Below are 14,913 nucleotides of genomic sequence, written 5' to 3' on the forward strand. Positions count from 1 at the left end.
ATTGGCTAATCTGGTGCTGTCACATTAATCAAATCCATGACTGTGAGTTAGAGACCCCATAGGACAACCTTTGATTTCTGTCCCTACACGGATTCCTTAACTGATCCTTATTTTTAAGGGGATTCACACCTACTGAGTTGCATGTACCCAAAGTTGTTGCTACCAGCTTTTCTCTTTTGAAAATAAGCGCCTAGGCCACTTGCACCTGCATTCTTGATTGTTAGATTTTTGCTGGACAAGGAAGTGCATATATTTGAAAATTCAGTCTATGTGTGTACTTTTCCTCCTCCCAAGCTAATCACACTCCTGGGAATGAGGCTACAGTTCTGTACAGTTTTCCACAGCACACTGATTTTTAGCTGCATTGAGGGTGGACATCAGATAGAAATTTACACAGGAATGGAAGAGTAGCCTAACGGTTAGTGCAGTAGGGCTGCGAACCTGGGGTACTGGATTTGATTCCCACTGTGGTTCCACATGATCCTGGCCAAATCACTTAATCCTTGACTGCCTCAGCTACAAAAACTTAGAATGTGAGTCCACTAGGGCCATAGAAAATACCTGTATATAAAAAATGTAAATTGCTTGATTTCTGCCTCAGAACAGCAGTATATCAAATCCTTGACCCTTTACCCCTTTTATCTGTGATAATTGCTTTCATGGTGGACAATTTTCTAAAAAGATGTCTAGGCAGTCAAGATACAGAGGGACATGTATTGTGTCTGTTTTATAAAGACTTCATCAAAAAGTATTCTGATCCTAGCAAACACAGCCCAAATATATTCACAAAGAATATTAAAGGACCTCAGAACTTTGGGTTATAAGTTTTGGTTCAATGACTGTTCCATAAACTCCCACATTCCATCATAGATCCAAAGTCCTTCAACGCACTAAGTGACCTTAGTGAAATATGTGTCATTATGTAATACATATAAAAAGAATCTGTATTTCTTTTTTTATTTCACTGTTAGCTTGTTTATACAAAAAATAAAAATTACATAAGTACATAAGTAATGCCATACTGGGAAAAGACCAAGGGTCCATCGAGCCCAGCATCCTGTCCACGACAGCGGCCAATCAAGGCCAAGGGCACCTGGCAAGCTTCCCAAATGTACAAACATTCTGTACATGTTATTCCTGGAATTTTGGATTTTTCCAAGTCCGTTTAGTAGCGGTTTATGGACTTGTCCTTTAGGAAACCGTCCAACCCCTTTTTAAATTCTGCTAAGCTAACCGCCTTCACCACATTCTCCAGCAACGAATTCCAGAGTTTAATTACATGTTGGGTGAAGAAAGATTTTCTCCGATTTGTTTTAAATTTACTACACTGTAGTTTCATCGCATGCCCCCTAGTCCTAGTATTTTTGGAAAGCGTGAACAGACACTTCACATCCACCTGTTCCACTCCACTCATTATTTTATATACCTCTATCATGTCTCCCCTCAGCCGTCTCGTCTCCAAGCTGAATAGCCCTAGCCTCCTTAGTCTTTCTTCATAGGGAAGTCGTCCCATCCCCGCTATCATTTTAGTCGCCCTTCGCTGCACGTTTTCCAATTCTACTATATCTTTCTTGAGATGCGGCGACCAGAATTGAACACAATACTCAAGGTGCGGTCGCACCATGGAGCGATACAACGGCATTATAACATCCTCACACCTGTTTTCCATACCTTTCCTAATAATACCCAACATTCTATTCGCTTTCCTAGCCGCAGCAGCACACTGAGCAGAAGGTTTCAGTGTGTTATCGACGACGACACCCAGATCCCTTTCTTGGTCCGTAACTCCTAAATTGTAATCTAGAAATCACTTATCTGCAATCCAAAGTCAAATACTGTTCTGCTTCTTGCCATCTTTCAATTGCCATGCTGTGCTTATCCCAACTCAAGGTTTGTTGAACCTGTAATTGCTTCAGGGGCTATATTTCCCCCAACACCAGAGTGATATCACCTGTGACCAGGAGATTCAAAACACCGCAGTCCCCTTATATACTATAGAATGAATCACAATCAAAACTGAAAGGTGTAGAAAATGTGATGTCAGAAAACAAGCACCAACTTCAAATAAGTACTTGCATAAATGATTATTCTAACCTTATATAACTTGGAGGGGCATTTTCGAAAGAAACGTCTAAATCAGTTTTACAAAGACGTCCAAATTCCGAACCAGGAAGAAGGTCATTTTCAAAAAAGATGGATGTCCATCTTTTGTGTTCGAAAATACCATGGACGTCCTGTGATTTGGACATTTTGCGATTTGGACATCTTTGATTTTCGACCATTTAAAAAAAAAAAAATTTTCCAAGTGTAAAATGTCCAAACTCAAGCCATTGGAACATAGAAGGAGCCAGCATTTTTAGTAGAATGGTCCCCCTGACATCCCAGGAAAGCAATAGGGCACCCTAGAGGGCACTGCAGTGGACTTCATAAAATGCTCCCAGGTACACATTTCACTTTTGCTCCCTTACCTTGTGTGCTGAGCACCCTAACCCCCCCCCCCCAAACCCACTACCCCCAACTGTACACCACTACCATAGCCCTTACGGGTGAAGGGAGCACCTATATGTGGGTACAGTGGGTGTCTGGTGAGTTTTGGAGCGCTCACAGTTTCCTTCACAGGTGTAAAAGGTGTGTATGGGGGGGGGGGGGGGTATGGGCCTGGGTTCACCTGTCTGAAGTGCACTGCACCTACTACTAAGCTACTCCAGGGACCTGCATGCTGCTGTCATGGACCTGAGTACCAAGAAGCAGCCCCTTGTAGCGTTTACATGTGCAAAAATATAGGAGAGATATTGTCCTGGAAAAAACACTATTGTACTAAGAAAAGTGATGTATCATCACATACTACTTGCGGGCATTGTCAATGGTGTCAGACCTGAATAGTTGGATCGATATGGGCTGACCCACAATTACACCATAGAATTAAACCTTTTTGTGATTCGGATTGCACTACAAAAATGGCAGTATATATTATTCTGAGTCCCTGTAATAAGATATACGTAGGGAGAAGTGTAAGAGCAATAAAAGTATGCCTTACAGAACATACCGTAAGTCCGGGATCCTTACTAATAAAGTAGAAGCTCCATTAGTACAACATTGGGCTGAATGATAATAGACTTGCGATGGTGGATAATAGATCAAGTAAGAGAAGGGTGGGAGGGAGGCGACTTAGAAAAAATACTTAACTTTAGAGAGCAATTTTGGATTTTTACTCTAAATACTGTAGAACCATATGGACTTAATTGTGAAATTGAGTGGCTGACACTAATCTAAATCTCTGTAATCTAATATCCTGTTTACTAGTTATCAGCTGTTTGGCCTTGGAATTTTGATTGGCGCTTCATATACCACGTGAAGAACTGAATTGGCTATAAATCCCTCCTTAAAAAAAGCACAGCGGTCATTTTAGAAGCCGTCATTTGGAAGCAATCTTGGTCAGTGATGGTTAGTCTTAAATTAGTGCGTAATAGCTCTGTCAGAACTTATGAATTAATCCTGTATTATTATTTTATTCTATAGGAGACTACCTTGAAACAGCTTCCAAGCAAAACATGGATGGATCTATGTCAGTGACAACTGGTCTCCACCATGTATTGCTGATCGTAGCTAAAAAGCTAAGTACATTTTTTGAATTAAAGAGATATAGAGGGGCATAATCGAATGTGAATGCCTATCCCCATGGGTGTCTATGTCCGAAAACGGATATGTGAAGAGGCGGGACAGACCATATTTTCGAAAAAATGGACGTTTTTCAGCTGGGCATTTGTTTTTTTTAGCCATAATGGAAACTAAAAACGCCCAGCTCAAAAACGTCCTAATCTGAGCCATTTGGTTGTGGGAGGGACCACGATTCGTAGTACATGCCAGGACACCAACTGGGCACCCTAGAGGTCAGTGCGGTGGACTTCAGACAACGCTCCCACATGCATAGCTCCCTTACCACGGGTGCTGAGCACCCAACCCCCCTCCCCCAAAACCCATTACCCACAAATGTACAACACTACCATAGCTCTTAGGGGTGAAGAGGGCACCTACATGTGGGTACAGTGGGTTTTGGAGACCTCCCATTTACCAGCACAAGTGTTACAGGTAGGGGGGATGGGCCTGGGTCCACCTGGCTGAAGTGCACTGCGGTACCCACTAAAAGTGCTCCAGGGACCTGCATACACGCAGGCCTCTAGGACTTGTTGCTGCTATATAACATTAGCACACCAGTTGACACCTGAAGACTAATCTCTCCGAAAACATCCTTTATTGGAATAAGCATGCTTACTCACAGTTAACTGCAGATCAGAGGTTGTGCCCCACTGGCAACAAGTCTCCCTGGTACTGAGATGAGCAGTAGGTCAGCCACATTCAAGGTAAGAACTAAGTTCTGTAACGTGGCTAACACGTGAAAGGGATCTAAAACTGGCTTACAAAAATGGCCACTACCTCATGGACTACCAGAAACAAAACAGGGCACACTCTGACCCAGTAAGCAGGGGGGAAAGCATCAACTACCAATATCGTGAGCATTTGCCACAAGCTACTGGAATCACGAAGCACAATACCCTACACCCACCACAATGCATTGCTGATGTGACTCTGCAGTGCGCATAACAGAAAAGGTGTTACACTCACCCGAGAGTCACATCAGAACCAGGGAAAGGCTGTCAGAGGATAGAACACATTCTACTGTCATAGAGGTGGGTACGGCATTTGAGGCTGGCATAGAGGCTGGAAAAAAAGTTTTTAAAGTGGGGTTTTTTTGGTGGGAGGGGGTTAGTGACCACTGGGAGAGTCCGGGGAGGTCATCCCCGATTCCCTCCAGTGAGTGTCTGGGCAGTTGGGGCACATTTTTGGGACTTGTTCGTGAAAAAAAAGGGTCCAAAAAAAGTGACCCAAAATCGCGGTAAAACGCCTTTTTTTTCAATTATCAGCTAAAGACGCCCATCTCTCCTCGGCCAATAACCACGCCACAGTTCCGCCTTCACCACGCCTTCGACACCCCCCCCCGTCAACTTTACCCGTTTCCGCGACGGATTGCAGTTGGAAACGCCCAAAATCGGCTTTCGATTATACCGATTTCGGCGCCCACGGAAGAAAGACGCCCATCTCCCAATTTGGGTTGCAATATAGGCGTTTTTCTCTTTTGATTATAAGCAGGATAGTGTCATTAATGCAAAATACAAAGAAAGACAAGGATGTTTTTGAAAAAATAAAAAATATTACAAAAAAAATTTTTGAGACTAAAACAAGGATTAATAATTAAATGGTTTAAAATTGGATTGATGAGGATTGCGGCATCACCCCTAATTGTATGCTTGACTCATTGAATTATTCAGCCAAAGAGGAGGCGAGTATGCTTATCTGATGGATCCTATTATGATCCCCCTATTCTACTGACCTTTGCAATATAAGGTAGAGAATTATTTGAGAAGCAGAGCATATTGAGATTGAGAGATGGACCTGAGTATGACATCTGAGGCTGGCATAGAGGCTGGCAAGTAATGTTCTTCAACACACGTTTTGGGGGTGGGTGGGGGTTAGTGACCACTGGGGGAGTAAGGGGAGTTCATCCCTGAATCTCTCCAGTGGTCATCTGGTCATTTGCAACTTATGAATTAATCCTGTATTATTATTTTATTCTATAGGAGACTACCTTGCAGTTGGAAACACCCAAAATCGGCTTTCGATTATACCGATTTCGGCGCCCACGGGAGAAAGACGCCCATCTCCCAATTTGGGTCGCAATATAGGCGTTTTTCTCTTTTGATTATAAGCAGGATAGTGTCATTAATGCAAAATACAAAGAAAGACAAGGATCCATTCCTTCTAAACAGGATTCCTTTGTGTTTATCCCACACATGTTTGAATTCCATTACCGTTTTCATCTCCACCACCTCCCGCGGGAGGGCATTCCATGTATCTACCACCCTTTCTGTGAAAAAATACTTCTTGACATTACTCCTGAATCTGCCTCCCATCAACCTCAATTCATGTCCTCTAGTTCTACCACCTTCCCGTCTTCAGAAAAGGTTCGTTTGTGGATTAATACCTTTCAAATATTTGAACATCTGTATCATGTCACCCCTGTTTCTCCTTTCTGTCACCCCTGTTTCTCCTTTCTAAGGTAAAAGCATACTCCTCCTTCAATTCGACATGTTGAGTGCAATCGACATGGTAAACCATTACATACTACTAAGACTCCTTGGTCACTTCGGTATTGTTGGAAACGTACTTAAATGGATCAAAGGCTTTCTAACCACCAAGTAAAATCAAATTCAAACATATCACCACCGTGAAAAGCAGACTATGGAGTACCTCAAGGATCGCCACTATCACCAATACTCTTCAATATGAAGATGATCCCACTGGCAAAATCCTTATCCAGTCGAGGCCTTAACCCATTCATCTACGCAGATAATGTTACAATCTACATTCCCTTCAGACATACCCTGACTGAAATAACCAATGAAATCAATGATGGCCTGAACATCATGGACTCTTGGGCAAATTTATTCCAATTGAAACTGAACACTGAAAAAACACATTGCCTTATCCTCTCATCTCAACATAACAACTACAAACCTGCAACCTCAAACACCCCAGGACACATACTCCCGATTTCAGATAGCCTAAAAATACTCGAAGTCACAATCGACTGCAATCTCACCCTCGAGAGCCAAGTAAAAACCGTAATAAAGAAAATGTTTTATTCAATGTGGAAACTCAAAAGAATAAAACCTTTTTTCCTGAGGGACACCTCCATAAACTAATACAATATGGTCCTAAGCCATGCAGATTAGTGCAACGGAATCTACGCGGGATGCAAAGAACAACTCACAAAAAAACTCCAAACCGCCCAAAACACAGCAGCCAGATTGATATTTGGTAAAACACAATTCAACAGCGCCAAACCCCTCCGAGAAAAGCTGCACTGGCTCCCAATCAAAGAACAAATCTTCTTCAAAATCTGCACTTTGGTCCATAAAATGATCTATGGCGTAGTCCCAGGATACATGACAGATCTCATAGATCTACCAACTAGAAATAGATCAAAATCAGCGCGATCATACCTAAACCTACATTACCCCAACTGTAAAGGGTTAAAATACAAAACAACATATGCATCTAGCTTCTCCTACTTCAGCGCACAACTATGGAACGGACTCTCGCATGCTGTGAGAACAATACATGACCACCTAAACTTCAGGAAATCATTAAAAACTCACCTCTTCAAAAAAGCCTATCCCTCCGATCCAACTTAACCCCCCACACCCAGCAACACAACATAATCAAGGATCGCACTGGACAACTTACCACCTCCATTCCCCTTGACCCAATGACGCCTGATTCACACTTACCTCATCTGACCACAACACAATTTTGTATTTGTTATCAACCGTAACGGCAAATGCCTTTACGGTACTTGTAAGCCACATTGAGCCTGCAAACAGGTGGGAAAATGTGGGGTATAAATTTAATCTATCTATCTTTCTTCCAAGGTATACATGTTCAGGTCGGCAAGTCTCTCCTCTTACGGTTCGCAATGCAAATCCCATACCATTTATACCATCCAGCTTATAATCGAACGAGAATAACGCCCAAGTTCCGACCTAAATCGGGAGATGGGCGTTCTTCTCACAAAAACAAATAAAGCGGCATAATCGAAAGCCGAACTTTGGACGCTTTCAACTGCACTCCGTCGCGGATGCGGACAAAGTTGACGGGGGAGTGTCGGAGGCGTGGTGAAGGCGGAACTGGGGCGTGGTTATCACCCGAACAGAGATGGGCGCCCTTCGCCGATAATGGATGCGTTTGTAGCTAGAATTTAGGGCACTTTTCCTGGACCCTGTTTTTTGACGAATAAGGCCCCAAAAAGTGCCCTAAATGACCAGATGACCCCCAGAGGGAGTCGGGGATGACCTCCCCTGACTCCCCCAGTGGTCACTAACCCCCTCCCACCACAACAAATGATGTTTCACAACTTTTTACTTTCACCCTCAAATGTCATACCCTCCTCCCAAGCAGCAGTATGCAGGTCCCTGGAACAGTTGTTAGGGGGTGCAGTGGACGTCAGGCAGGTGGACCCAGGCCCATCCCCCCCCTACCTGTTACAATTGTGCTGCTTAATGCTACTAGTCGTCCAACCCCCCCAAACCCCCTGTACCCACATGTAGGTGCCCCCCTTCACCGCTTAGGGCTATAGTACTGGTGTAGACTTGTGGGCAGTGGGTTTTGAGGGGGATTTGGGGGGCTCAACACCCAAGGGAAGGGTGCTATGCACCTGGGAGCTCTTTTACCTTTTTTTTTGTTTTTGTAAAAGTGCCCCCTAGGGTGCCCGGTTGGTGTCCTGGCATGTGAGGGGGACCAGTGCACTATGAATCCTGGCCCCTCCCACGAACAAATGCCTTGCATTTATTCGTTTTTGAGCTGGGCGATTTCATTTTCCATTATCGGTGAAAAGCAAAAACGCCCAGCTCACACCTTGGCGAATAAAGCATGGGCGTCTATTTTTTTTTAAAAATACGGTTCACTCCGCCCCTTCACGGACCCGTTCTCGGAGATTAACGCCCATGGAGATAGGCGTTTCTGGTCGATTATGCCCCTCCATATATACCAATTATTGTACAGATGTTAAACATAATACATGGAAAATACTGTTTCTCACAGTACGCTGAAAAACTCAGTCTCTTCACTGGGATCTTTTAGGAGAAGTAGCCCAATGGTTAGTGCAGTGGGTTTGATTTCCACTGCAGCTCCTTGCGACCCCGGGCAAGTCACTTAACCCTCCATTGCCCCAGGTACAAAAAGCCACTTTGGTCGTATCCACAGAAAGTTGGTATATCAAATCCATGACCACTACCAAAGAACCTAGCACAAAAATGCAGTGTTGTTGATAAAAAGCCAGTGCGGCTTGTCTGTCTCCACTTCTGGTCTTGGCACATGATCTAAAATAAACCATCCACCTCTGCCCATGAGTGTGTAAAATATTGCCATAGTTGAACTAGTGGTGCTGAAGTACTTTCCCATAATAATTCTAGATTTGTGTTCTGTCAGACATGTTTTTCCTCCATCATATTTTCTGGCCTACATTATTGGAGAGACACAAAATCACATACACCTCATAGATGACATACAAGTGGTAGCATGTTTCAACTTGTAACATATGCTGATTATAGCTTATGAAGTGAACATATATATTATTAATCTTCAAAAGAAAAAAATATATATAATATAGAACATAACCTAAGTATAGTGATATGAAATGTTGGTACTCAGTTTCCAATGGTGGTCTCATCTGGAGCAGCTAGCTCAAAGAGCTTAAAAAGCTATCCCCTCACTCAATCATTGCACCAATTTGCAACATATGCCAGAAATGGGATTCACCCATTCACAGATAGATAAAGCCTGTATACAAAAGATACACTAGTTCTGAACTCTGGAAAAACAGTTCTGTCCCAGAGCCATTGTATGATGTCACCCACTTATGTACTTCATCAATCTTGCTGTTCACAGAAAATACCTGCTACATGTAAGCAAATTTGCTGTATTGCCATGCACCCCATGACTACAGTCCATTACAGAATCTGTAGTCCGATAAGGACTAAATCAGGTAGTTTCCCCTTTTGTGGCTGATTTTCTTTGACTATGCTGTGATGATGTTATGGGGAATTTGTTACTGTGTATTTTGTTGTGTATTGTATTTGTTCCATGATGTGCATTGGATTGTGATTTTTTTTTTTTTTGGAAACTACCTAGTTTTAGGTGGTCTACAAGTTTTTTAATAAATAAATAAATAATCATTCCAGGACCAGCTGCTCCACAAAGCAATCAGTTACAGCATCTAGAAACTTTATTTCCCTACCATCTCTAGATACCCAACATCTCATACATCTGTTCTTGACTCTGCTGTGAGCCTTTCTGCACTGGGGCCCTGGGGAAGATACTTCTCTCTAGCGACTAGTGATGTCGTAGCATAGTAAAAGTGTATTATTTTGGTAGAGTCTCTAGGTGTCACTGCAATCACCATTAACCAAGACCCTAGGCTCTCTACACCTGCAAAGTTTTTATCTTGTTGATTTTATGCTATTGTTAACACATAGCACCAGCCCTCCACCAGCCAGAAATAGCTGCCGACAGGTTAGATCATTAATTTACAACAACACTTAACCAGTTATTGCTGCTGAAAATTAGTGGGTAGTGCCTAAATGAAAACCGGCCATTCTGGGGGCATTCCAGGGGTCAGAGTCAGCACTTGGCTGGTTAAGGGGCCCTTTTACTAAAGGGTTGCTGCGTGGCAACCTGGAACTATCGCCGGCCCGACGCAGCCGCTGGTGGTAGTTCCACCTTGAGCACGTACCATTTCCGGCGCTATGGAAAATAATTCTGGAATTTCTAGCATGGTGCTAACCCAGCAGTAATTGGGCAGCGCCATGCATTGCCTGGTTACCGCCAGGTTATTGAGAAAGCCCATACCACCACCTCAATGGCAGTAAATGCTCCCCCCTCCCCCGCATGACCACACAGTAAGAATAATCTTTCTGCATGACCATGTCTTTTTTAGGGGCTTTTTACCTGCTCTGGTAAAAAGGGCCCTGGTACGCGGCAAAAACGACCCCCGCCACTACCACAGGGCCCTTTTTATATTCCTATGGGTGTCTCTAGCGTTTAGCGCAAACTAAAAATGCTAGCGCACCTATAGTGCAGCTTAGTAAACAGGGCCCTAAATGTTTAAACAATTGCAAAGTAGTTTGAAACTATGTAAAGGGTCCCTCTTTTATCAAACACTGTGTACATCCTGCTTTTCAACCAGCGCCCCACTGAACTTGCAGACTTTTGGTCCATGCCTATACTATCTAGCTTCCTTATTAGTGTTTCACGTGTAACAGTATTTTACAGAAGCAAGCTGAGAACTAGAGAAGCCTGATTGCTCTTGGGCAAGTCATTTAATCCTCCATGGCCTCAGATAAAAACAGATTATAAGACTTCCGGGGACAAGAAAATACCTACTGTACCAGATTGTAACTCGCCATGAGATACTACTACTACTACTACTACTTGACATTTGTAAAGCGCTACTAGGGTTACGCAGCGCTGTACAATTTAACATAGAAGGACAGTCCCTGCTCAAAGGAGCTTACAATCTAAAGGACAAATGTACAGTCAGTCAAATAGGGGCAGTCTAGATTTCCTGAAAGGTATAAAGGTTAAGGCATGAGCTAAATCCCTAATTCCTTCCCTACCACACTTCCCTCATACACAGGTTTAATTACCTCTTTAAAATCTCTCTGTTGCCTGTGAATTCTTGTTTCACCTATAGTTTCAGCTGTTCCACATTCCAGCTTTCTCTTTTTTACACAGGCTATATTGTAATCTTGTTTTCTTTGTATTTTGCTACAGTTACTTTTGGAACCATATGCCGTTACCCTAAATATAAAAACACAAAGCAAAATGACAGACTTGAGCTGCAAGATTTGACCCATCTTTTATATATGGCAATATTAAGTAAGGCCATATTCAACCAAGATCTGTAAGCAATGTAATTTAGGAATCCTGTTTAGAAGAAATGGATCCACAGAATCTTAGTGGAGATTGGGTGGCAACGCTGGTAATTGGGAAGCAAAACCAGTGCTGGGCAGACTTCTACAGTCTACACCCTGATCGTGACTGAATAGATATGGATGGGCTTGAGTGTAAAATTTAAGGGACTTCAACGTTAGCGTCAGAACTTTTAGAACAAGAAGTGTGCTGGGCAGACTTCTACGGTCTGTGCCCTGAGAATAGCAAGAACAAATCAAACTCAGGTATACATATAAAGTATCACGTACCATGTAAAATGAGTTTATCTTGTTGGGCAAACTGGATGGACCGTACAGGGTTTTATCTGCCGTCATTTACTATGTTACTGTCAGGCTTATTTTCGAAAGAGAAGAACGCCTCAGTTTCCATTATCGCTGAAAATCGGGGACGACCATATCTAAGGATGACCATCTCTAAGGTCGACCTAAATTTCACAATTTGGGTGTCCCCGAACGTATTATTGAAACAAAAGATGGACGTCCATCTTGTTTTGATAATACGGGTTTCCCTGCCCCTTTGCTGGGATGTCCTGCGAGGACGTCCTCAGGAAACTTGGGCATCCCTTTCGATTATGCCCCTCCACGTTGCCAAGAATAGGCCACAGAAGCATTCCTGCTTTCACTAGATAAATAGTGCAAACTGGCATAGTAACTTAGCAGGGGATCACCTTTGAAACCATTTCCAGTACAGGTAGACTTACTCTGTAAAGACCGAAGCAAAGAATTAATTCAATCTCTCCTCTATGGCCTTGTCCTCCCTGAGTGCCCCTTTTGTTCCTTCATGATCAACACTCCCACGGATTGCCTCACAGATTTTCTGCTTCTGATGTACCTGAAAAAGGTGTTAATATGAGTTTTTGTCCGTGCAGCAAGTTTTTCTTCATATTCTCTTTTAACTTTCTTTATCTGTGCTTTGCATCTAACTTGACAGTACTTATGTTGCTTCTTATTTTATTCATTCAGATCTTTTTTCCATTTTTGAAGGATGTTCTTTTGGCTCTAATTGCCTCTTTCACTTCACCATTTAACCATGCTGTCGTTTGCGCTTCTTTCCACCTTTGTTAATACGTGTAATACATCTGGTCTGGGCTTCTATGATGGTATTTTTAAAAACAATGTCCATTCCTGATTTAAATTTGATCCCTGATGTAGACGTTGGTATATACCGAAACACGGACCGAGTCGGGTCCCCTCTTATCTGCATCAATAAAGGATTGTTGGACATCTTCAGTGATGGATTCATCCTTGTTTAGCCTCTACTTTGTCTGCTGTGATTTAAAGTCCTAACTTTTGTGGTGGCCCTTTTAGCATCTTTTTAACCATTTTATTTATTTATTTATTTATTTATGTATTTGTTTGTTACATTTGTATCCCACATTTTCCCACCTATTTGCAGGCTCAATGTGGCTTACATAGTACCGTAAAGGCATTCACCAATTCCGTTATGAACAAATACAAGGTGATATTGTGGTGGAATAAGGTTCATGTGTGACAAACTCGTTAGGGAATCATAGGGAGGAAGAGTTATTTTGTGTCCATTATGAGCTTTGGTTTCATTGTGTTGCAGGGTTCAGGCATTTAAGTTGGGTCGGTAGGGTATGCCTTTTTGAACAGGTTAGTTTTTAGTGTTTCCGGAAGTTTAGGTGGTCATACGTTGTTTTCACGGCTGTTGGTAATGCGTTCCATAGTTGTGTGCTTATGTAGGAAAAGCTGGATGCATAAGTTGATTTGTATTTGAGTCCTTTGCAGCTTGGGTAGTGGAGATTTAGGTAAGTTCGTGTTGATCTTGTTATATTTCTGGTTGGTAGGTCTGAGGTCTGTCATGTATCCCGGGGCTTCGCCGTAGATAATTTTATGAACTAGGGTGCAGAGTTTGAAAGCGATACGTTCTTTGATCAGGAGCCAGTGCAGTTATTCTTGGAGGGGTTTTGCGCTTTCAAATTGCGCTTTTCCGAATATAAGTCTGGCTGCCGTGTTTTGAGCAGTCTGAAGTTTCTTTATGATTTGTTCTTTGCATCCCGCATAGATTCCATTGCAATAATCTACGTGGCTTAATACCATTGATTGTATCAGGATGCAAAATGTTTCCCTCGGGAAAAATGGTTTCATGCGTTTGAGTTTTCACATTGAGTGGAACATTTTCTTTGTTGTGGATTTTGCTTGGTTCTCCAGTGAGAGGTTGCAGTTGATTGTAACGCCGAGAATTTTCAGGCTGTCTGTGATTGGAAGGGTGCAACCTGGGGTGTTTATGTTTGTGGGTTTGTACGTATTGTATTGGGATGAGATGATGAGACAGTGTGTTTTTTCTGTGTTGTTTTAGTTGGAAAGCAATTGCCCATGAGTCCATGATGTTCAAGCTTAGCTTGATTTCGTTGGTGATTTCTGCCAAATCATGTTTGTAAGGGATGCATATTGTGACATCGTCTGCATAGATGAAAGGTTAAGGCCTTGGTTGGATAAGGACTTGGCTAGTGGGGTCATCATTAGGTTGAAAAGGGTCAGTGATAGTGGTGATCCTTGAGGTACTCCGCAGTCTGCTTTCCACTGTGATGATATGTTTGAACTTAATTTCACTTGATATGTTCTGGTAGTTAGGAAGCCCTTGTTCCATTTAAGTATGTTTCCGCCAATCCCGAAGTAATCTAGGAATCTTAGTAGTATTTTGTGGTTTACCATGTTAAATGCACTGGACATGTCGAATTGGAGGAGAAGGATGCTTTTACCTGTTGCTATTTCCTGCTTGAACTTGGCTAGGAGAGTAATTAATACTGTTTCAGTGCTATGTAGGGGGCGAAATCCTGATTGTGATTCATGTAGTATTGTGAATGTATTTATATAATCACTAAGTTGTTTTGTTACTATGCTTTCCATCAATTTGACTACCAATGGGATAGATGCTACTGGGCGGTAGTTAGTGTTTTTGTTTGTTTTTTTCTTGGTGTCTTTTGGTATTGGGGTGAGTAGAATGTTGCCATTTTCCTTAGGGAAGAGACCTTGTTGAAGCATGTAGTTTAAGTGGGATGTGAGGTCTGCTATGAAGCGGTGGGGGGCAGATTTTATTAGGTAGCTGGGGCAGATATCCAATTGACAATGAGTGTTTGAGAACTATTAATCGCCTGGGTAACTGTGTCAGCGGTGAGGAGAGCGAAGTTCGACCAGGTTCGGTCCGTAGGGTATTCGCCAGGGGTTGGTCCAATCCGTTGATGAAGGTTTCGAAAATAGTGTTGTCCTGAGGTAGGGATTTTCATAGGTTTACAATTTTTTCATTGAAGTACTTAGCGAGATTGTCTGCTGATAGGATGTCTGTATTGGTTGTGGTGACCAAGGTGGTGTCCAGTAGTTTGTT

Source organism: Microcaecilia unicolor, chromosome 1 (assembly GCF_901765095.1).
Source record: "Microcaecilia unicolor chromosome 1, aMicUni1.1, whole genome shotgun sequence".
Classification (NCBI taxonomy): Eukaryota; Metazoa; Chordata; class Amphibia; order Gymnophiona; family Siphonopidae; genus Microcaecilia; species Microcaecilia unicolor.